Raw genomic sequence first — 23,299 nt, 5'->3', positions numbered from 1 at the left:
TATTACCCAGTGACTCATTCCACCACTATGCGTGCCCTTTAACAGACAATGGGTATTTTGCACTGAGCTTACATTTAAACCTCCTCCATTACCCATCAACCAAATACACTACTAGTATTTTCAAGCCAATTAAACACTCTTTAATATGAGAGAAGTGCCTCTGGTGGACCCGGCTTTAAAAACAAAGCCCTGATTAAAGCCATACAAAGGGGACAGGCTCTCAACAAGTGCAGGGGTGCAAAAATGGAAAGAGAAAGGGGGAATAGATGAGAAAAAAAAAAAACAAGAATAAAATGGGAGGATTACCGTGGCACCCCCATCAGCAAAATGTTTGATTTAGTTTGGTTCTGGCCACTTAAGCCCCATGTTAGGCCTATTGTTTCCCAAAGCCAATGCTGTAACCCCCCCCCCCCACCCCCCCACCCCACCCCACCCCACCCCTACGGCATTGGTGAGAGAGGTGGATAAAGAAAAGAGGTGATTCAGAAAGGAGTGACATAAGCAGGAGTATCGGCACAGTTAAGAAAAAAAAGGAGGGAGAACATCAGGAGGAGAGAGGGTTAGGAGGAGATGATGAAGGGCATCCCCAATTAGTGAAAAAGCAAAACGCTACAGATACAGACTTAAGTACTGCTTCCATGCTCAGTCTGTCAGTTCTTTTTTCTCTCAAACTCTTCTCACAGTCACTGTCATTCTGTCTTTGTTTCACTCTCCTTTCATGTCTCTTCACTTCATTTCTGCCAAATGGTGGAAACTAGCCGCTCTCCCTGTCTCCCAACTACAAAAGCTGCTAGAAACAATCTTCTCTTTCTTTCTACGCTCGTGTGCCGTCTTTGGTTTTCTGTCCTTCTTTTAATGGGGTTAATCAGTAAAACTCAAAGTAATATCCCAGCTAGAAGTAATTAAATTGTCAAAATAGGTTTCTTTAAACTTCTGATGCTGCAACACTCATCCTCTACCTCCTGCTGGCCCATTAGCATAAAAATAACCATTAGCATATTTTTCATTATCCATCATTAACTCAGTGTTGACACATTGTTCACTCTGCATACATGTTTATGTTTTTTTTTGTGTGTGTGTGTGTGTGTTTGTGTGTGTGTGTCTGTGTGTGTGTGTCCTCATGCTGACCCATCTAGTCTCCGGAACCTGAAATCTGCATTGAAAACAGTTTTACACGCACAGACAGATACGGATGCTCGAAATGCTCGGTGACCAGAGAGAGGCCAAAGATGAGAGAGGAGAAGGAGGCAATGAAGAGACAGAGGGAAGAGAAAAGGAGGAGTGGAGCTGGATAGCACAGGAAAATTGAGCTGTATTAAACCATAATCCGGTTAGTGACGGCTGGGTGTAATCTCGCTCATTAATAACATTCTCCCGGTCTAATCTACAAACCATCAAAAGAGAGAAAAATTTCCATGGAGGAGTTCAGTTGCTTTTAGCGAATTTATGAGGATTCTTGATGCCTCATTTTCGCAGACGTCAAACATGAGACGGCTTGACAGTTTGGCAGGCAGGAAAGGAAAATAAGTAAATAAATAACACTCACTGGAATTACAAATACCCCGGAATCCTGATTCCCAGTAATTGGGGGGATAAACAAACTGTAGCGTGTTAAATACCAACAAAAATAAACCACTGAAAAGTGAAAGGTTATCCTTGTGAAGGACTCAGAGGAAACATAAACACTATGCCTAATTTATTTTTCACATATATATCTTAGTCTATGTTGATTTTTTCTTCTCTTTAGTGCAGAAAATACGTAAAAACTTTAACTTTAACTTTATCAACTAATTGCCACAGTAAGGGATGGATAATATGGCCCCAGAATTGTATATTATTTCAAAACAGTTTAACATTAAAACAATTACATAACATTTATTGAGGGCATGTGTTTGTGTGTCATTCAAGGTAAGATTTTCCTCTACATGCACACGCTCACAAACACCTTTCAGAGTTTCCCTCTCTGAATGTGCCTCACACACTCCTGTTCACATTCATGCATATGTACTTTCGCCTTGCTTCCCTCTCTCTGCCTCCGTGGCTCTCCAGCCTATATGCATCTGGTAATCCCATATATAACTCAACAAGAAGTCCCCCATGTTTATGCACACTCTCTGAAGGTGATGTGCTCCGATTTCAATTTCATTCCTCTGACACAAATTGAACTTGTCCATGTAATACAACAGCAAGGACACACTCTGGCACAGACACACAAAAAACAGTCACACTCCCTGTCTCTCTTGCACGGGCAGGTGCACGGACACACGCAAACACAAATTGGGCTTGTCTGTAACAAAAGCGGTCCAGATGCGAGCAGCACAAGCCACTTGGTTAGCGGTTGGCATTAGGAAATCCAATATGGATGCGTTAAATGAACGCTAGCAGAGGCGGAGAGAGCGAGCAAGCGAGCGGCGGTGGTGGAGGGGGGGGCAAGCGAGGGACACAGACAGGAAGGCAGGCAGCTTGTTGATTACTCTGGTGTTTAACATTAGGAAATGCCAGAATGGAAATGGTGCTCATATCACCCTGTCAATTGCCTTGTTAGCTACAGCCAGAGAGAGTGAGAACAGGCGATTGGGTGGAAAAATCAGCTTTCTGAAGTGGTTGGTTTAAATTTCCATTTGTCTCAGCAGGGTTTGGGAGGTAGGGGGTTGGAAAGTGGTTGTAATATGAAAAACCTCTTGCACAGCCCTCAGTGCACACGCTCACACACATGCATCCACATTCATCACAGAAATATATTCACGCAAATGCACACACACAGATCCCCACAAACAACACACACCCCATGCCCCCCAACTGGGTGCACTTGCACACAATCTACCCCTCGCACACTCGATCTCCCTCCGTCGCTGTCTTGCCAATCTCGAGACTCAATTCCCTGCAGTTCATTCTGCTGTGACACCTGTTGGTGAGGAGAGGTGAATTGAGCATCGGAACATTCCACAATGAGAAGGGAGAAAAGAGATAACCGGCGATTGCGAGCAGAGAGGGAAACGTCTGAGCGTCTGCGGACATGATGAGGTCACTGAATACCTGCCAAAGCAAATCTGCCCGACTCAGTGTAGCGGAGGCAGAAGGGCACTCCAGGTTTAATGGATGTGCAAAAATGGATTCAAGGTAAATCTTTGGTAACTCACAATGGTAAATGTGCCGTGAATGAAAGAGTTCAGAAATGGCAGATTGAGTTGGGGATGACTGTGATGAAATTAAATCTTAAAATACAATTTTGCATCTGGGTGTGAACACACCTGTAGGACCACATATTTGGACTACAGCTGGCTGACAATTCCTGCAATAAATCTGAGCCTCATGACTTTTATAATATTTAGTTTTTATTAAAATTTCTTCATAGAGGTGTTGATTCAGCCTCGTGGTTATTTTGGAGGCTGCAGTTTATAATGCTGTTTAATTGTATTGCGTTATACTCACATGTTTTTTTTAAATTATTTTGTCCACCACATTTATATCAGTGAGAACAGAAACAAGTCTCTGCATGAAAATAATAAAACGGCTACTTCTTGAATCATAAAGTTGAATCAGTTCAATTCTAAATCAGTTTCACCACAAACTGTGAACATTGGAACCGTCATGATGGAGGAAGTGTTGTATTAGACCGCAATGGTGAACCTAATAAACTGGCAGCTCAGTGTAAGTCTTAATAACAGGCTAATTCAGGCAACGTGGTTTGAAAAGAAGTGTTCAGAAATAATGGATGAGACTCATGAATAAATAGCACACTTGCCCACACCCACTGCACCTTCACCTAATATGTCACCTGTAACTGCTCCGGGTGCTGCTGAGTGGGAGAGTTGGATATAATGAGCTTCTGCCCAATTTAAAAAGAGTGAAGATGACTTTTCAACATATTCTATGTGAAAAGAGGTAAAAAATGGACAGAGCAACATCATTATGATGACACACGGTATTTTACATAACCATTCTAACTCTCTAGGAATAACTGATTTCTATTAAATTGCTGGATTATGTCCTTTATCTCTGTCAAATACCCCATCTCATGCCTCTGGGGACAGATGTTCATAAACATCACAAGGACAAACGGTCTAAAATAATGATAACATGATGGAACACAATCTGCCCCATGGGTGTCCTCTTATGACAAACCTTAGTTCCTAATTACCCTCAGGAGGTAAAGTCAGAGTCTGGAGCAGCACGAATAAATGTCCCTGGCATTGGTAGCTATGACTGGGAGGGGACACTAATAGTCCCTTAAGCAGTAATCCTGCCATCAGGATGGGACCCCCAAACCTAAAGGGGGCAGTAATCATGTTGACTCCAGGGTAATTGTAATATTCCAATTACTTTTCTCTTCCAGCCACAAGTGTCCTTATCATCAAGGCAAGTATTTTTTTTTTGCTTGTGCTTCTGTTCCTCTTATGTTTCTTATTATTCCTCTCCCACTTTCACTTTCCTCTGCTTATTTCCTTCCACACAAAAAAAACAACAACAACCAAAACAGAAAAAAACAACAAAAAAACAATGATAGACACTGCCAATGAGATTAACACAGAGTGATAATTATGGATGTGGTTTGCTGTGGATGTGACACCTGTGTCTCTTTGGATTGGACAGCTGTGCTAACGCTGACTACTGTGCCAGAGTGCACGCACACAGACACACACACACACACACAAACACACACAGAGAACAGCATTAAAATCACACAGCTTTTCCCCAGACATTATTTCTGCATCCCAGATATGAGGACATGTCTTCCTGTACAATGTGCACAGAAGCCACACACAATATGGATAGAGAGCGGAGCACTTCTTATTCTAAGTGATTACAGCTACCATAGAGTTTACTTACTTTCATTGTATTAAAACCTTCAGAAGTCTATTACAATACTATATGTTTAGATGTCATTTTAGCTGTGGGCCATTAGTGTGTACACATGTGTTAAAGAGGAAATGGTTTATATAAACTGCTGGTTTATTTAATTCCTTTGTATGATTTCCCCAAACCGTGCTACTGATTGAATCTGCAGCTGCATCATCTGTCACTGAAGTTGGAACAGATTGATCTTCTGAGCTTGATTATGCTGGTGTGGTGTAGCTATTGTATTTGCTATTGCGACACCTCTATTTTTTCATTATTCATTTGCCTCCACAGAACATGACAGATGTGAAAATAAAATGACAACTAAAATGTAGCATACAGTATATTGTTCCTTAAAATTGAACTGCCTGACATATGGTTTCCCTTTGCTAGATCCACGCATGCACAAGCCTATTTAGACGAGAAACGAATTGCTTTTAGAATTGAATTCGTAAGTGTATTTCACACGCCCAGTTAGGCTATAATTTATAACACCAGATGCCAGCCGTTCAACACTGCAGTGCTCCCAATGTCTTGGCACGTTGGATCATGTTACGTTTTCATGAGAAGGGCTGGTTGGAGTTTTCTGACTGCAGTTGTGTGGAGTTATGCAGTTATCTATATGCAGGGTCACATAAGCGTGAGGTAGGAGAAAAGAAATGCTCGACACTTATTGAATCCCTACATGCTCCAGTGGTTCTCGAACTGAACATGACCTTTGATGGTTGATATACACGCTATTATCTTATGACAATGGAGAAAAGAAAGTACCTCATGTTATCACCTATAAAGTTACTAATTCTAATTATATGCAAGACATCCATTACTAAGGTTTACAGTAGGCTCCTGTGCCTGGGTCAAAGAGTTGCTTCAAATAATTCAACCACATGACTTGAACCGTATTTATCAGCACAACTCACTAGTTTTCAAATACAGAAGAAGGAGGGAAACTAAATTCATCAACGAATGCTTAACTGTGGTTGATATATCTGACATTCTGAAACCTCTCCATCTGGCACAGAGGTACATGACATAAGATTAATTTCCAATATAAAGTCTACCTGCTCAGTGAATGTTCTCATGTGTTATTATCCTCATCATCCACAAACCCACCACCCAGTACAACATTCATGGATTACATAAATCAATTCCAGGAAGCTTATACTGAATCTATATGCCAAATGAAGTCTTAGTTAATTACCCTTGTTCATGTGCTGCCACACACATAATGTTGCAATGGGCTGGTAGAACACAATGAGAATATAAATTATATTTTTTATCCATGATTTCTGAAATGAAATAAGTGAAACATAGGATGACCATTGGATGAGATGTGAAATGCATGTTCATGATGGTTAACTCCCACTGGAGTTTCCTTGTATCTAAACTTGCTAATTTCATATCAATCTTGACATACTGTGCAGCACTATTATTTCTGACATATACTTTAGCCAACTTTTAGTCTTGGCTTCCTCAGATCACAGCCTTACACACCAATGAGCTCACAGATGTCCGGCCCTCAGTGCATGTAGTTAAATACAGTAAAAGTCGTGAAATAACTGCCTAAAAATAACTCTACTTTGGTGCTGCAAAGACTTTGAACAATGCCAAGATCACCAACTCTATCATGGGTGTCATTGCTTGTGTGTGGGCGGGTTTAGTGAATAATTTTCTTATTACTACAAAATTTTTACTCAACACAGTGATTATTTGATTATGTCAATAAACCAGAAAGGCAGCTGTCAGCTGTCAAAGCGTGACACAATGACATTACTTCAATCTTCAGACATCATGTGACAATAGCACTTGTACACTCGTGCATTGTTAAACATTAACCATCCATCATGATGTGGGCTAACTAGCCAAATAGCTAGTTAACATGAATTCCATCAATCCAATGTCAGACTGATAAACTTTGAGCAAAAGTTGAAATGCTTTTCTCTCAATCCAGTTTGTATTGAAATGCAATGAGGTTCCTTTGTATATTTTTATTTTCATTATAGAAATTATCCTTGTGGAGGCTGGTAACATTTGCATACAAATATCAATTGACCCCGTGTTTATTTTCCTCACTGACACAGACAAAAATGAAAAGACTGCATCAATCAAAGCTCAGGAAGAGGCTGAGGGGAAAAAAGAAAGAGAGTTTGATGGAAATGATAAGAATAACATGTACCCACTGTGCCCAGGATAAGATTTGCATTATGCCCCTGAGCTGCTCAACACAAACACAAACTGACTGAACTGATCACATTCAAACAATGTAAACCTAATTACCACAGAGATACCACACACACAAAATTGACCAATTGTTCCCATATGTGGTTGTGATTAGATTTCAGTGGTATCTGTAGTATGAATTTCCCTTTACTTGAACAATTTAATTAAACATTGTCAACATTCATTTTCAGATGTTTCGTGACCATTTTAGCACTTTCCGTATTCACAGATTGTAGTGTGGGTTGGTCATTGCAACATTTAACCTGGTTCTCATGTATTACTGCTTGACAGATAATTTATGCTACTGCCCACTGACACGTTTTTACTACTATTGTTATCCAATATTTAACCTCCAAAAGTCTTGAAATGCTGAAGAGCAAATCTCACTCCATGCTAAATCCAAAAGCTAGCAGCCTTGCTAAAATTTTACCCAGGCTAATGGCTCCGTGAGACTGTTCGGGGACAGCAGTGCCTTGAGCAAAATGTTAACGTCAGCATGCTAGCATGCTCACAATAAGGATGCTTAAAACCTGATAAGTTGAGTTAAGAATGTTTAGCATGTTCACCACTTTAGTTTAGTGTGCTGACATGCTAACATGTACTAATTAGCCCTGAAGGTAAAGGACAGGTGAGACTGCTGGAAATGTCATTCGTGGTAGTTTTAGTCATTTACACAAAAAAATGATATGTTAAAACAATTTATCACAACACTTAACAGCTGAAGGTTATATCTCAACAAATTATTGGAAAAAAAAAAAAAAAAAACACTGTGAAACTACTACTTAGTTGAACTCCCATAGAGCATATCCTCTTTACAATGCTTCCAATGAGACCTTGGCAAAGTCAATCTTCCGAGCTAAAGAAAGTGAAAGAAATGAAAGATGACCTGACTCAATACAACAGAAAAGACTGAGAAGTTAAAGGCGGAACTGCAATGCTTTATCAGAGAACTGTGCTTCTGATAACAAGAACTTCATTCACTATTTTGCGTGAATTCTCCTTCAAAGTAAGGTCAAAGTGGATTTGAAGACGACTGAGAGAATCTAAACCTAAAGAAGTCTCTCTTTGAAAAATAAACCTGAAGAATGTGAGAAAAAAGAAAAGCAGACTCAGTAACAGTACAGGCTAAGCAGTAGCCTAGTTATTATTGATGAAAAAGAAGCATTTGATTTGAGAGGGGCTGAAGAAAAAACTGGAATCTCAGTTCATAATTAGGGAATAAGTTGAGTCAAAGAGAAGCTTGAATATAGCTCTCCTTGGGAACGCAGACAGACAGACATTATAGACAGACACAAATTCTCTCTTCAGATCATTTGACAAATCGTCTGGTAGAACCTGCACCTGCGTGTGTTCTCATACTCACATGAATACATTTCATCCCCCAAACATAAATCCACAGCAAAAGTCAGGTCGCTATCCCCAAAGTTTTAGAACAGCTTCCACAATGAATGATTTAGGAGACAAAACTTCTCTTTTAGGACTACAATAAAACCCAAGTGTCATTTCCATCAAGCAGCCTGGTTGGAGACTGACAATCTCCCTTCTCCATTTAGCATCATAAAGTACATCACTTTAATGCAGACTTTTCCTGACACAATCCCTCAGTCTATATCTTTATCTTTGTCTCCTCCTTGGGCCTCCCACAGCCTTTCTGTCTGCCTCAGCCTCTGCACGACTGTCATTTAAAAGGTTTGATCTGTGCTTCTGCTTCCTGACGCAGCTATGCGGATAACTCCACTGATAGCCAAGGATTTTATTAATGCCATTATCGATTCTGCTTCTTTAACGTTCCTTTAATTTTCTGTGTAGAAAAAAATTTGGTTTTTGACACACAATCACACCTAACAGCCCAGTGCTCCCACTACAATCCTCCCTCCTTCAAAACAGCTTGTGCCATCTGTCGGTCTAAGAATATGCAGACATACACAGAACAGAATGAGGTATAAACAAGGTCGGCATGATGTTGATGATGGACTGGAGCAGACTGACCTGACGTTCAGGTTACTGTCTTAGCCTCGCTTCTTTGTGCTGATGTAAACATCTCTGATACAATTCTGTCTGGTCCTGTGTGGCCTTTTTTCACTGATCTGCCCTCACTGCTTCCCTGACACAGCTAATTCTGCCCTTGATGACATGAGATTAGTTCTCCTTCACGAACTTCATTCTTCAACTGACAGAGTGAAAAATAAAGGAATACACTCACATCACTCATGCATAAAAATATCCCCATAATCAAAAAAAATAAATAAATTCACTTAAATTACACAATCTTATCAACAAAATCAGTCCACGTATAGTCAGGCCTAGCTAGGGCTAGCTAGCTAATCAGCTAACATGCTTTGCTAGCAGGCAGGCGTGCTATTGCTATCACTGTTATGCTAACAGCAAAATAATAAAAGATTTTTGCATTTTATACAGTAATAACAAATCACAACAAAGGTTTAGGTATAAAAAAGTGAACTTATTCCTTTTACAAAGGGTTTGGTGAACTTGAGTGGCAGACACATATACACAGACACCGTACTGACCGCTGGATCATGTCAAATACCGGACAAGACTGGACTGCAAGAGAGCACAAGTAAACAAAGGAGCTGCAGTTTTCTGCTCCAAGACAGTGTGTTGTTAATTAAATATGGTTTTAAATACTAAGGCTGTATTTGCCTAAATACCAACATAGAAGCAAAATATGTCAAGGAGTGCAAAATTAGAAAAAAAAAGCCCACCCACATGCGCAGATCAAAGAGTCAACTTATATTTTGGTTTGCTCACTGTAAATCCTATTGAGCGAAATCAGGTTGCATTCTAGTTCCTGTGTCTCTTGAAGATTATCAAGTTTCAGAAAATCCAGTTATTTGTTGGTTTTGTGGCCTAAATATAAAGTGAAAAAAGCAAACAAATGTACATGGGCCCCTTTGCTATAAATCGTTCCTTTGTCTCTCTGTAATCAATGTTCACTTGCTGCCCCATGCTGACTATCTCATGAAATTAAAATATGTTTTCAGATTCTGCCACTGGAGTTAGAAAAGTGGCAATGAATACCATAAACACAGAATTAACAATCTGGCATAATGGCATTGGTGGTTTATCGTATCATGAAATACTCCTAATTGCACCACCACTGCAATGATATTAGTAGCTCTAAATCTCTCCCTCTCTCTCTTCTTCACACACACACATCCATGCATAAACACGCTACCTTCTTGCCCAGTGGCTGTCACATTCTGCCCCTCAGCTCCCCTCTGCACTTATTTCCAACTCCTTTTTATTCCTCCCAAGCCATGCTTCTTACCTCATCTCCCATTCACCTGTCTGCCCCACCCATCCTCACACCTATTTCCACTCATCAGCCCTGCTGTTACATCAGCTCTGCCCACCTACACCTCATGAGGTAACCAATTTAGGACTAATATATATGCATATACCAGTTAACTCCCTTTGTTTCTTGTTGGATTATCTGGTCCCGTTTTTGTTGGCAGAGTTTCCCTATGAATCTACTACCTGTTGTGCTAGTTGCCCATCCTTGTGTTCCTGGCTGTGAATGTGTTTCACCTCATCCACTGGTAAGTATCCTTTTTGTTCTTAAAGTATCTTCATTGAGTCTGCCTGCTTGTGAATCTCAGTCTGCATTTGGGTCCTTTCAACATGTTCCTGGCTGCAGCCGGGACAGTGGCTGGTTTCCAGATTCCTTCACTAACAGTGAAAGCAGGGACAAGGAATAGCAGTATGTGGCTTTGTCTCACATTGGGTCAAACTCCAAAGATAGAGAGCTATTAATTAAAGTGGATCACACTCCTGGTCTGTCCTGCTTTTATGCATGTGTATATAAATGGGCAGATGCTCAATTTACAGTCATTAGCAAACTGAACAAGTTATTAAGCCCTTTTTACAGTGTAACTGAATGAGGTTGTGGTAAACAGGAAAAAAATGTTGTCTTGACTTTGTTCTGGCAACAAAGAAGTTGCATCAGGATAATAGCTTTAAAAAAAAAACTTTTGAAATAATTGGTCTGGTTGTAATTGTGCAGTGTCTCTATGGTGTTTACTGATGGCAGAATTTGTTGACTTGTCATGTGCAAAGTATTGGTCTGTGATGCATTCGCATTTTAGTGATATAGAGTTAAAAAAAAAAACCTTCATGCACATTCTATATTCTGTATCTCAATCTATTTCACCTCATACCCTGTCTCCCCCTTTTTGACTGAGGTGGATATGATACTGTAGATGTGATCAATAAATCTGAGGACACAGTGTAGGATTATGGGGCCAATTTACACCAGATGTGCTCATCCTGACAGCTAGAGGGGAAATCTTGATCAGAGTTCTATTCAGAAACCGATTGTCAACACAGATTATCTGGTTATGTGGGGATTTTATAGATTCAATCCACACTGCCTGAATCGATTTCAGGCTGATATGAGCCATCCTGATAACACCACATATGTTTGATATTTACAGATTGACATGTACACAGCTTCTGTAGTATGTGATCATTTATACCAAGAGCAAATCAGCCAAACGTTAACATGATGTTTGTGCCGAGCAGAGGAGGGGAAACTGTCAGTTGCTGGTGCGTGTGATGTCACCATGACGCACCTGTGTGTCTCTGAGATCGATGCCTGATGCCACTGGTGTCACAGAGGTCAGGAGTTAAACCACAGTAACACTGCCCTGCCTTAAGATTAATGGTTTCATTGACATTTCTGTGGTATTGTTTGTCAGGATTGGTTGTAAATTTAAATCCTCCTTTGTCTCCAACATTACATCTGTTTACCTGGTCTGTCTGTAGGGAAAGAGAAAGCTCATATGCTGTAAATATTTGCTCCCACCACCTCTATTTCTCCCAGCTAACAAACACTGGGAATGTAACCTGTGTGGCAGGTGGTTACATCAAAATTCAGAGCAAAGGCATTCTTGTTTTTTTCAATCAAATCTCACTGCAGTCAACATGGTGTATCAAAGTAATGTGCCAGAATTTTCATGCTAAATTTTAATACAAAATGACCGAAAAGGTAAAAGTGTCTTTGGGTCAAATGTAAATTGATCCGCTAATTTGTTTGTCACACATTGTATGCATGGTTGAGTAAAACTCTTAAACTTGCTTTTGAATTGCACTGCAGTTGGCAAAGTTTCCTTACATACATAAGGGATATGATAAAAGAAAAACAGCCATTCCTCAGACTTGGAAGAGCTAGATATTTTTGATGCATGTCTTTGTTTGCAAACCAATTTCCCCAAAGCCAATGTGCTACCAGAGAAAACAGAAACCATTTCCTTCCAAGTGGTGTTCCATGGATTTACGAGAGGCATGGAGCAATTTATAGCTCGGCATGAATAAAGGAGAGGCAGGTCTGAATAAGCACAAGGCTTTACACTTTTGATGGATTTGAGAATGTTGAGAGGTTGGATTGTGAATATTCATTCCAGGGACACAGAGAGAGCAATGTGTTTGTCTGTCAGGCAGACCACTGGGTGGATATCAACTCCCCTTGTTTTATCATTTGTGGTGCATCTTGTCTCAAGGCAGTCTCTCTCTCCCCTACTCCCTCTCCCTTTAAGGTTATGTCTTCGCTCCGAGTCAGAATTGTCTGTGGCCAATGGAAGTGCCTCTATCTGACCCAGATCATCGGAATGAGTTTTCTCACTGCAAGCATTCAGGAGACAATTCCCTGGCCGAGGAATGGAAATAAACCATTGGCTGAAACATCAGATAAGGGAAGAACAATCAGTCATTGAATGTGTATAAACATGCATTTGTGTTTAAGTGTGTGTGTGTGTGTGTGTGTGTGTGTGTGTGTGTGTGTGCATTCGTTAGAGGCCTACATGCAAGTGCCAGCGTGTGTACATTTGTCAGTGTGTGATGGAGTACCACAGATTCTATCAGGTTAATACCTCTGTTGGGCCTTTGGCTAGGCTGAGTGCATCTCCATGGTAATTCTGCCCTCAGTATGTTTGTCCTACCAACAACTGAGGGACAGAAAAAATAACAGGAAGGGAAAAGAGGATAAGAGAAGAGCAGACACACACACACACACACTTGGGGGGGAAATGAATACTGAGTGCATGTTAATGTTATCGGATGTTGTGGAGTGCAGGTGATCAAGCCCAGAGGAGTCACTGGGAGTCCAAGCGGATTGTGATGTGTGTGTGTGTGTGTGTGTGTGTGTGTGTCCTTGGTAATGGCAAGTGTGTGGATTACACGATCATTATGCTCAACTTCTACGTCTTACCACATGCTGAGAGGAAAACTATTTGCGACTAGGCATAACAGAACACAAACACACACACAAAGTGCAGAAATTGACACAAATCTATCTGTGATGGAAGGTAAAGGATGTTAAATATAGGAAAACAGCTTTAGCTCCACAAGGAGCAGATTATGAATGTCACATACGCATGATTTCTGGATAAAAACTTGTTCCAGACTTTCAGAGTGTTTCTCCTGCTGCCTCATGGCAAGATAAGTGAAGTGCAAACTTCAAGTGAAGTTTACAAGGGCAGCTTTAAAGTATGTCTGTGTGGCTGGTCCATCACTTACTGTAACATGCTGACTGTAAAATGGTACGATATGTCAGGTATAGAGTACTACACAGCTGTGTCTTTAAAGGGCCAGTTAACCCAAATCACAAATATATATATTTCCCCACTTGATCCTTGTGATAAATATACTGTGTGTAGCTAGACAGAACTTACATGAACCTCAACAATAGTGTGTCCCTCCACAAACAATGTCCTCTGACTCTGGATAACTGACAAACTTTGAAAGTCTTAACTGTTGACAGCAAGGAGATGGATATTTTTAAAATATTGGCAAATAAAACCATCTGCAGATTTTGTTTTCTTTTTTTGTATATATATTTGGATGAACCAACCTCTTAACAGTGTGAATAACAATCAGTTCAAGTTGTAAAATGTCAATTCTCTGTACTATCATCTCTGTCACAGAGGCACTCAATGTAGTTGTGTCTTTCTCAAAAGCTAAGCAGTGGGCGTCCGTGCTGGCGAGAAACATCTAACTGCAACATCATCTGTTTGATTCCAGCTGGAGGCGTTTATTGCACATCATCGCCTTCTGTTTCAATTCACTCTTTTACTGGTCCATCCAGCCTCTTTGCTGCTTATCCTGTTCAGGGTTATTTTTGCTAATGTACCTGAATTTTTGTATCGGTGGAATTACTACAAGAGGCTTTTGGATGTGCTGCCTCCTCTCCCATCCAGATCACTCTGAGCTGAATGGATTATGTATGAATGACATTACAAATTACACATTTTGAATTGAAACAGTCATTGGAGCCAAGCCCTTATCATGCAGACACAAGAGCAGAGCTACTCCTGAAAAGAGACTCTTACACACAAGTGCTCTCAATCTACCCAAAAGCACATTCAGATATAATGTAGGTGCAATTTAGACAAGCATATCATTCATGTCATTTACAAATCTTGTATCTCCCATTTACCTATTTTATAAGTGACAGGAGATTATGCCCACACACGTCATGGTATTAGTACTTGGTGCTTCATTTCAGGTACAAATACTGACTTCTGAACAACTATTTTGAATTTTACGGGTTATTAGTGGGGATCTGGACTATGTGGACCAAAATGTTGTAATTTCTTGAATGTGTTGGGTTTTTTTGGAAAGCTAATAAAGTAAGATGGATAAGAGTCTGCAGGCTCCTTAGGCACAGCTAAATGCTAACAGCATCATGTTAAAGATGCTCACAGTGACAATGCTTTTATGATAATGTTAAGCAGGTTCTAATGTTTACAAAGTGATTAGAATTCATCCTGAAGGTAACACAAATGTCCCTCCAAAGTTTTATGGGAATCCATTCAATATATGTTAGGACATTTCACCCTGAACCACAAATGTGAACCTCACAATGGTGCTTGAGGTAAAGTCAGGGGGTAATTTGGATTCACTCTATGCTCACCATGATTAGCTGTACAATATTTCATAGCAATCCATCCAATACTTGCTGAAATATTTCAGTCTGGACCGTGTGGACCGACCGACCAACTGATCGACATTGCCATCTCAAGAGCCATACCACTAGTATGGCTGTCAGTGTTTTTCTCTTGCTTTGTAGAAAAAAAATCCCACCATTCCAAGTTAGCGGTGTCCGTTTTACGAACCTTGTGCCTTCCTATGCAGTCAAGTGTGGCTACATGTACAGATGTTAAGATTAACTGTGGGTTGACTAGTGCAGATGTGTGTGCACTGTAATTCAGACATCAAACTGACAGCTTGGCAGCTCTAGGTGCTCAACCAACTGTGCTGCTGTCACAGGTTCAGGCCTGGCTGCCTCGATGCAGAATACACAACTGATGTTAAGAAACTAAAATTTAAAAAAAAACGTGCGCACACAATCACACACACACAAAGCTGCTGTAAGTGAACAGATCTGATCTGTCTCCAGATATGTCTCCTAAAAGTGCAGGTTCAATTATTGGAATGTAAGCATGTGTGAAAGACACCTCAAGACGTAACGTGTCAAGGATTTAATTGCTTATGTGTTACACCCACTGATTTGTGTGTGTGTGTGTGTGTGTGTGTGCTTGTAAATACTACATAGAGAGGATAAAAAAAAAGCATTTTCCTAACAGAGTGAGGACATTTTGGGATAGTGGAGACATTTTGGCTGATGCTCACTTTCTGACACACCTTCAAAGGGCTGTTTGAGGATTATATCATTTTTTTACCTTTATGCTAGGTATAAAAAAACTATAGTGTGTTGCATTTATGAAATCAATGAAAATGAAATTTTATTTCAGCATGCAACAAAAAGATTTTGAACTGTTGGTTGAAGGTTACTTTCAAATAAAATACTCAATGTCTATTTGAGTTCTCCTCATCAGCAGTGAAAGCAAATGAATCTGCCCACGTAGCATTAAACGTTCTGTTTTCTTCAAAAACTTTTCTTTTCTTGGATTTATCCATGGTTGGCCTACTGGGGGTCGAAAAGCTCAATAAAACGCGTGCCGGCGGGTGTTCCACATCGGCGGTTGTGACGCATATTTTGAGCAACAAAAAATTTAACACATTTTATTTTAATGTTACAAGATCACCATAATCTTCAAATTTAGAATAACATTTAAAATACTAACAAACTTAATAAAATAAATTTAAATTAAATACTCATTATTTATTTTCCAAAGCCACAGGGAGCCGCAGCAGAGAGATGAAAGAGCCACATGTGGCTCGGGAGCCGCGGGTAGCCGACCCCTGGTTAAGGGTAAGGATTTCAAAGACAGAAGTGTGTGTGTGTGTGTGTGTGTGTGTGTGTGTGTGTGAGTGTGCGTGTTTGTCCGTGCGTGTGTGCGTGCATGTGTCTGTCAACTGTTGCTATTGTACATTCACCACCATGACAGTTAAATATTCAGAAGATGTGTCAGGATTTAATTGTTCACACTGCGACGCGCTCATCTTCAAGCTGACTTGACTCCTCTTCAGCAGTGAAAAGTTCTTCAGAGTGAATTCTACAGTATATGACAGCCTCATCTATTCGCTATAACGATCGAGTCAGGAGCTGTCATTTAATTGTAATGTGTTTTTCTTTTAGCTGTTTAAGAATCTAATTGCTCAACTAATAAATTCACAAAAATGATTTTTTTGAGGGCAAGGATTGATTGTTTTCAGGCAGTGTTTCCAATTGCATTGATCCAAATCTCCATGTAAGAGGTGGACAGAAATGCAACAACATACATATCATGTGTAGGTTGTTCAACAGTGGCTCATACTGTCATCTGTCATATGACAGAATTCCTAGAAGAGGCGGCCTTCCTGTCAAGCAACACAAAGCTTTCCGACATGACGATGAGTCTCAAATGACGCAAACTGACAGGTTTACATAACAGCCACATTCACATTTCTTGCTGAATGGTTACACTCTTATCCCCTCCTAGCTTCAGCATAAAAGCACAGATATGACAATGTAAACCTGAGACAGCAAAGGAGGTCTAGGGTTGTGCTCCTCTGTGAGAAATGCACAGTTGGCCCCTGTGACCTTAAAGATAATACACATGATGACAATCTCTATTGGACAGGTACGATATACAGCACAGGCAGAAATGGTCGAAAAAGGAGATACTGCAGACTAAATGTAAAATAACACTGTTCCTGCTTAAAAGAAATTCTGTAAAAAAAAAAAAAAAAAAATCAATTACAAAGTAAACAAAAATATAATGAAATCTTTATACTGATTCAAAACTTAAGATGATAAGTGTTATAGAATCATTTATGTTCATATTATGTATATATATATACATAATATGAACATAATATATAATATAACCCATTTCGCATTTGTAAGTGGTATGTAAACAATTAATAAATTATTAATAACACACATAGTGTAGTTGTATAAGCTGATGTAAGTGTTTATTACGGGTCCATTGGCAGCCATAAGTGGAGGCTGGCGTTGAAACAAACAATATTGTAAAACACAGTTTGAAGAATGTCAATCATGTCTTCATGGGAGAAGTTGTAATTTTGCACAAATAATGCACAATTATTAGTTCTTAAAATGTTCTTATATCTACCTTCAACTACATTAGTTATTATTTTGTTACTGACTGGTTAACAGTTACCTCTGCCAATGTCAATACATGTCAGATGATGCAGCTGCATTCATTTACCTATATTGTGTGTTTTTAGCCATTTAAATACTGCGATTCTACAATATTATTTTGAATATATTACCACTGGTTTCTTTCTGTGGATCTAATGCCACATGCTCTGGCCTCTTTGGATTTTTTTCCTGCTTCTAAATGCAGGAAATCCATCACTGACAAAAGGCCTCAAACTCTACATAAAGATTTATTGCATTAAAAGATTGATAATTGGGGTCAAAGTAGAACTTCTTCACACCAAGCCTCTAGGTTAAATAATATTGCAAATAAACGTTAGGTTTCTACACCTCAGAGAAATAAAAGGATTTTACAATATTTGGAAATTCCACATCCACAAGGTCTACCTGTGAAGTTTCTCTCAGTGTCTCTGCCTGTCTGTCTCCCACGCACATAATTCTACTCATCTCTCTAGGTCTTTCGCCCTTTCTTCAGCCCACACACATACACACAAACACACACACAGAGACATGCACACAACCCTACCTTGAGGGTGTGTGATACATGCAGTCAGGCCTGATAAATGGAAGTGTCTAGGAAGAGGAATGAGTTGGTGCCTTGACCTCCCTCCTGGCATGGGCATCCTTCTCCAGACTGCCTTATCATCAGACAAATGGTCACAATGGTACACACATCACTCCCTAAAAAATGTGCACTTCTAAAGTAGCCCACCAAGTATTCAAGCCACCAACCTAAAAAAATATGTCCAAGATCATACGCAAAGGACATGCTGCTTTGCACTCCTTAAAGGATTTCACTAAAAACAACTTCAGATAAATGGTGCAAAAACAGCCAGACTGGTTGGAGCTGACAGAGAGGCTACAGTAACTCAGATAACCACCCTTTACAGCAGGGATGAGCAGAAAAGCATCTCAGGATGAACAGCACGTTGAATCTTGAGGTTGACAGGCTACAACAGGAGACAACCGTGTCAGGTTCTACTCCTGTCAGCCAAGAGCACAAATCTGAGGCTTCAGTACTTCACAGGCTTATCAAAACTGGGCAAAGACTGGAAAAATGCAGCCAGCTCTGATGAATCTGAATGCATGATCTAAGGGTCAGCTGCATGAAGCCACTGACCCAATCTGCCCTGTGTCAACAGCCCAGGCTGGTTTGAGGAATGTTTCATGAACATGTCAATGTTCAGTGGCTACCCCATTCACCATATCTGGATTCAACAGAACATCTCTGGGATGTGGTAGAAAAGGAGATTGGCAGCATGAATGTGTAGCTGACAAATCTGCAGAAATGATGTGATGCGGTCATGTCAACATGGACCAGAATCTCAAATGAATGTCTCTAACATCTTGTAGAATCAGTGTCACAAAGACTTGTGGCTGTTTTCAGTGCAAAGGGAGGCCCTACCCAGTGTTCGTATGATGTTCCCGATAAAAAGCTTGGTGAGTGTTTCAAGCTTTAAAGGAGAAGTTTTTTAATTACTGGATTCTTAAGAAAAACTAACTTGCAAAGTATTCTACTCAAAATGCAGTTAATGTAGAAATCAATACAGGGAATAATTCATACTGATAATTGGACGACAAAAAAGCTCATGTTGAGCATCTGTGCCTTTACAGCTCTCAAGCACTTTCTCATACCTTCTATACTGACATTAAATTGTCCAAGGTAACAACTGTCAGAGCCTCTGAAAAGATCAAGGAAATTGAATGTGGAAAAAAATATGAGTATTTTACCCTCTAGTGTCCTTTATGTGTGATGGGATGATTGTGTTCAGTGTATGAGAGTACGTAAGTGAATGACAGGCACATCGTGTGTATGTGTGTGTGTGTGTGTGTGTGTGTGTGTGTGTGTGTGTGTGTGAGAGTGTGTGTGTGTGTGTGAGAGAGAGAGAGAGAGAGAGAGAGAGAGAACAGAGATGGTATAGCTGGCAGCTGGTCCACTTTAGATTGAATAATTCATTCCCTCAAATGGATCAATAAAAGGACAGTTTACTGAAATGCTGCTCTCCTTTTAGCACTCAAGCTCTCGAAAGAGTGTGCATTTGTGTGCAATTCTAATACGTGAGTATGTGAGTGTGTGTGTGCCACAGGCTGTTCATACTGTGTTACTCATGTTTACATAGCAAACGTATCAGCGTGGCTATCTTTTTAATCTGCTGTGCTTGCAAAGGTACAGACTTGTGTGTGTGTACTGAATGTGCATAAATTGTGAGGAGTCCTCTGTCTCTGTCGCCGTCTCAGAATAATCTGTGTGCCACATTAAAAATAGCCCCCCCGGTCAAAACTAAAGTAAGTTGAAAGAGGTCATATAAGGCATTATTACAATACATTTGTGTGTATGTGTGTGTGCATGTGTATTACAGATATGAAAGAAGACCTATCTGTGTATCTATGTTGCAACGACAGATGAAAATAAGAATTTTAGGAGGCTCATCAAATGTCACGCAACATCAAAACCATGCTTTCTGACGTATGCTCTGTTGTTATTTCATGCCTCTGAGTGTCTCTTTGAAGATGTGTCTCTTCAGGTGAGTCAGTTGTTGCAGAGTCATTTGTTTTGACTGGGCTTTGTGTGAGAAAGAGAGAGAGAGAGACAGAGAGAGAGAGAGAGAGAGAAGGAGCAGAGAGCAAAGGACAGCAATGGGCCAGTTAACTATCAAAGTATCAGTGGGATGAAAGAAACCATGTAACTCCAGAGAATGACAATCATATACATATTTTAATAAAAATATATTTACTTTTATCTAACATGACAAGCAGTGAAAAGGACAAAGGAAGTAGTAACATGAATCTGTTGTTTCCTCTCTTTATTTCTACTTAATGATTGGTAGGTTATGAGATATTCTGGCAGGGCTGAAACAATGTTATGAATGGATTGTAGGTGCTGTATCTTTTTCCAGCAGCAACACTTTTATTTATTCAATTAGCACTTGTAAATCTAAAACTTAATTAAATGTTGGGGACAGTTCAAAACAGGTGAGTTACCAGTGCCGGACAGTCAGAACCAGAGAATGAGTGAAGCAGTCACGAGTTTTACTATTCATAGTAAAATATGCTCCATAAAGTTCTGTTGTTACTCATGTCCCTATAAAACTTGGTTTTTCTCCTGATACACAAATACAGCATGCGTACTGTAAGACCGCCACACAAATACACACACATCAATCAATTTACTGATATGTCACTATGTTGGCTATGTTGGTCATTCCTTCTGTACGGTCATATACAGATCCTTGTAAACAGTAAATTTCTGTCAGGAGTACACACACACACACACACACACACACACAGCAGAGTTCAGGTCAGTGTGGACAGACAGGCTAATAAGTCATTTTAAGTGTGGACAATACATTTCTCTGGAGTGATGACAGACAATGAAAAGTCTTTGCTTTTACGAAAGGTCAAAGTTCACAATAGCTCCTCACTGACACAGCTACTTAGCTCTCCTTACAGGCAGTGTTGAGTTTAATGTAGGGCTGCAGCTAACAATCATTTTTAATGTCAATTAATTTATTTGTGTGCGACCCATTAATTTGTTCGATCTTCAAAATGTGAGGAAATAGTGAAAAAAGCTCATCATGATTTGCCATTAACCGTTCAAATCCCAAAGGCCTTCAATTTATGGTGATATACAACAGAGAAAAGATGTAAAAACTTTGGCTTCAGAAACAGAGGGTATGGGGCTTTCATGCATAATAGTTGACTAAAATTATTTTTTATTAATTTTGTGACAAGCAAATTTTCAGTTATTTGACAAGTTATTTCAACTCTAGGTGAAAGGAGCTATTTGTAGGTTTTGTTGTTGCTCCATAGGAAACATGAGCATTAACAGCTCTGCACTTACCAGCAGCGAACCATGAGTATCAGAACTGTTTCTTCAACTCTGACCGGCGAAACAGTGGTGATTACCTACCTAAGTCTGATTGTCTGTCTATTCCTCGATTACTTATATTGCTTTAGTCAATAAGGCTCAACCAATCAAAAGAATATTGTCATGTGAAGTCCATGACAGACTGTCAGGCAACTTCTTCTTCACTTCTTCCAACATGAAAATTGGAAGTATCCCCAAAATGTTCTGTTGAGTTTGCATCCCAGGAGGATGTGAAGACAGCGAGTGCACCTATTCAAAAAGCCAAAGACGATTTCCCCCGTGTGATAGCTCTGGCCTTGAGCCAGGAAGGCGAGGACAGCCCACTATAAACATCATTGTAATTGGATAATTCACCCGTCATTTTCTAAACAAATACAATCAGCTAAGATGGCTTCAAGCCTTCTGTCCCAGTTATGAAATCAAAACCAATGTGTCAGCCACTAACCCTTTCTCTGCCTAAAGACAAAAAAATAAAATAAAATAAGAAAATCAAAAAATAAAAATTGGATAACTCAATTTTCATGATTTTAGGAGAGTAACACTTTCATTTCTGAAAATGAAAAAGAAAAATGAGCTCAAATTAGAATTACAAGGTAATAATTATAAAATTAGAATTAGATAAAAAAAACTATTAAATGAAAGAGAAATACAACATTAAAATGTAGATATGTTTGGCCTAGAAGACACTGACGGTTCTCCACTGCTTACCAGTCTTGTCAAGAGCCTCAGCCATTGTTGTGCTTGCAAAACAAGAGGTTGTAACATGCCCCATGAGCAGCGCTACTTCTGAAGAGTGGAAATCGATAGTGACTCAGTATAGGAAAATGATAAGTCGGGCCAACTTAAGCAAAACAAGAGGGTTGCTTTCTACCGCTAGAGTAAAGGAATGAAGTTTGATACTGACCTTGCAATATTTCTTCTAGGCTGGTAAGTAAACAGCTGTTAATGCTAATGTAGGCTATGTAGCAATAGCAAAACTTACAAATAGCTCATTTAATGCAACTAATTGTAAAATGGCAGCAATACTGCTCCTCAATATCTAGCGCCATAGCTTTCATAAATATTAATTCCATTATTTTCAGTCCAGAAGTTAACACTCACTACACAGAGATGATTCACTCCCTCAATTATCTGGAATCATTTCACGAAATCAAAGAGGAGTATTCTTTGTCTGGCATCTTAAAATTAATCCACTATCCTTTCAAGAAACTTGGCATTAATGCCACAGTGATTCTCACTCTTCCAGGCCTCAAATATTTGTCAAGGCAGATTAATAAGCACAAGCCAACCTTAGTAATGATTTTTGGAAAATCACATCATTAGTTTGGGTCCCAGGAAAATGAAAATGAAAAGAAGCACTGTAAATGTGGATCTTTTATGGCTTATTTTGAGCTTTGGTTGAATTAATTTGGCTCTGATTTGGAAAGGGTTCAAGCTTTCAGGCACAAGTCAGTCTATGCACACAGAGATACTGAAAACATGACAATTTGTTAGCACCTGGATAAAAAATTACCCTGTTTCACCCTTCTTTATTCCCTTTTTGTCATAAATAGTCAGATCTACTTCTATCATACTTAAACTGTGTGTACTTCTGCATTAATGAGCTCCTTCAAAGGTTTACACAACCTTAAATGGTTTTGTAAACCAATTGTGAGGGGAAAAAAAGTACCTAGAAATAAATATCCCCTCTTAAATTCATAATATGCAAAGTTTAAGATCTATTGACTAGAGCAGATACAAGCAGTGGCCCACCTCCAGGTTCCCTGACATGAAATGCATGAAAAGCA

At 39.6% G+C, this 23,299-nt stretch overlaps 2 long non-coding RNA genes across 5 annotated transcripts in view; one reads left to right on the top strand and one right to left on the bottom strand.

The window, feature by feature from the left end:
* The window catches only part of LOC139632063 (uncharacterized), a 34,044-nt gene extending 16,908 nt beyond the window's left edge, over window positions 1–17,136 (top strand). Inside the window, exon 3 of the long non-coding RNA XR_011693495.1 lies at window positions 1,137–17,136. This is a non-coding gene — a long non-coding RNA (uncharacterized lncRNA). The remainder of the gene's footprint in view (window positions 1–1,136) is intronic.
* LOC139632062 (uncharacterized) overlaps window positions 1–23,299 on the bottom strand; it is a 236,961-nt gene that overhangs the window by 83,508 nt on the left and 130,154 nt on the right. The window lies entirely within an intron of this gene.

Source organism: Trachinotus anak, unplaced genomic scaffold (genome assembly GCF_046630095.1).
Source record: "Trachinotus anak isolate AG129_WGS33_773 ecotype Australia unplaced genomic scaffold, CSIRO_AGI_Tana_v1 ptg000014l, whole genome shotgun sequence".
NCBI classification, from domain to species: Eukaryota; Metazoa; Chordata; class Actinopteri; order Carangiformes; family Carangidae; genus Trachinotus; species Trachinotus anak.
This window is presented reverse-complemented; position numbering and strand designations above follow the sequence as displayed.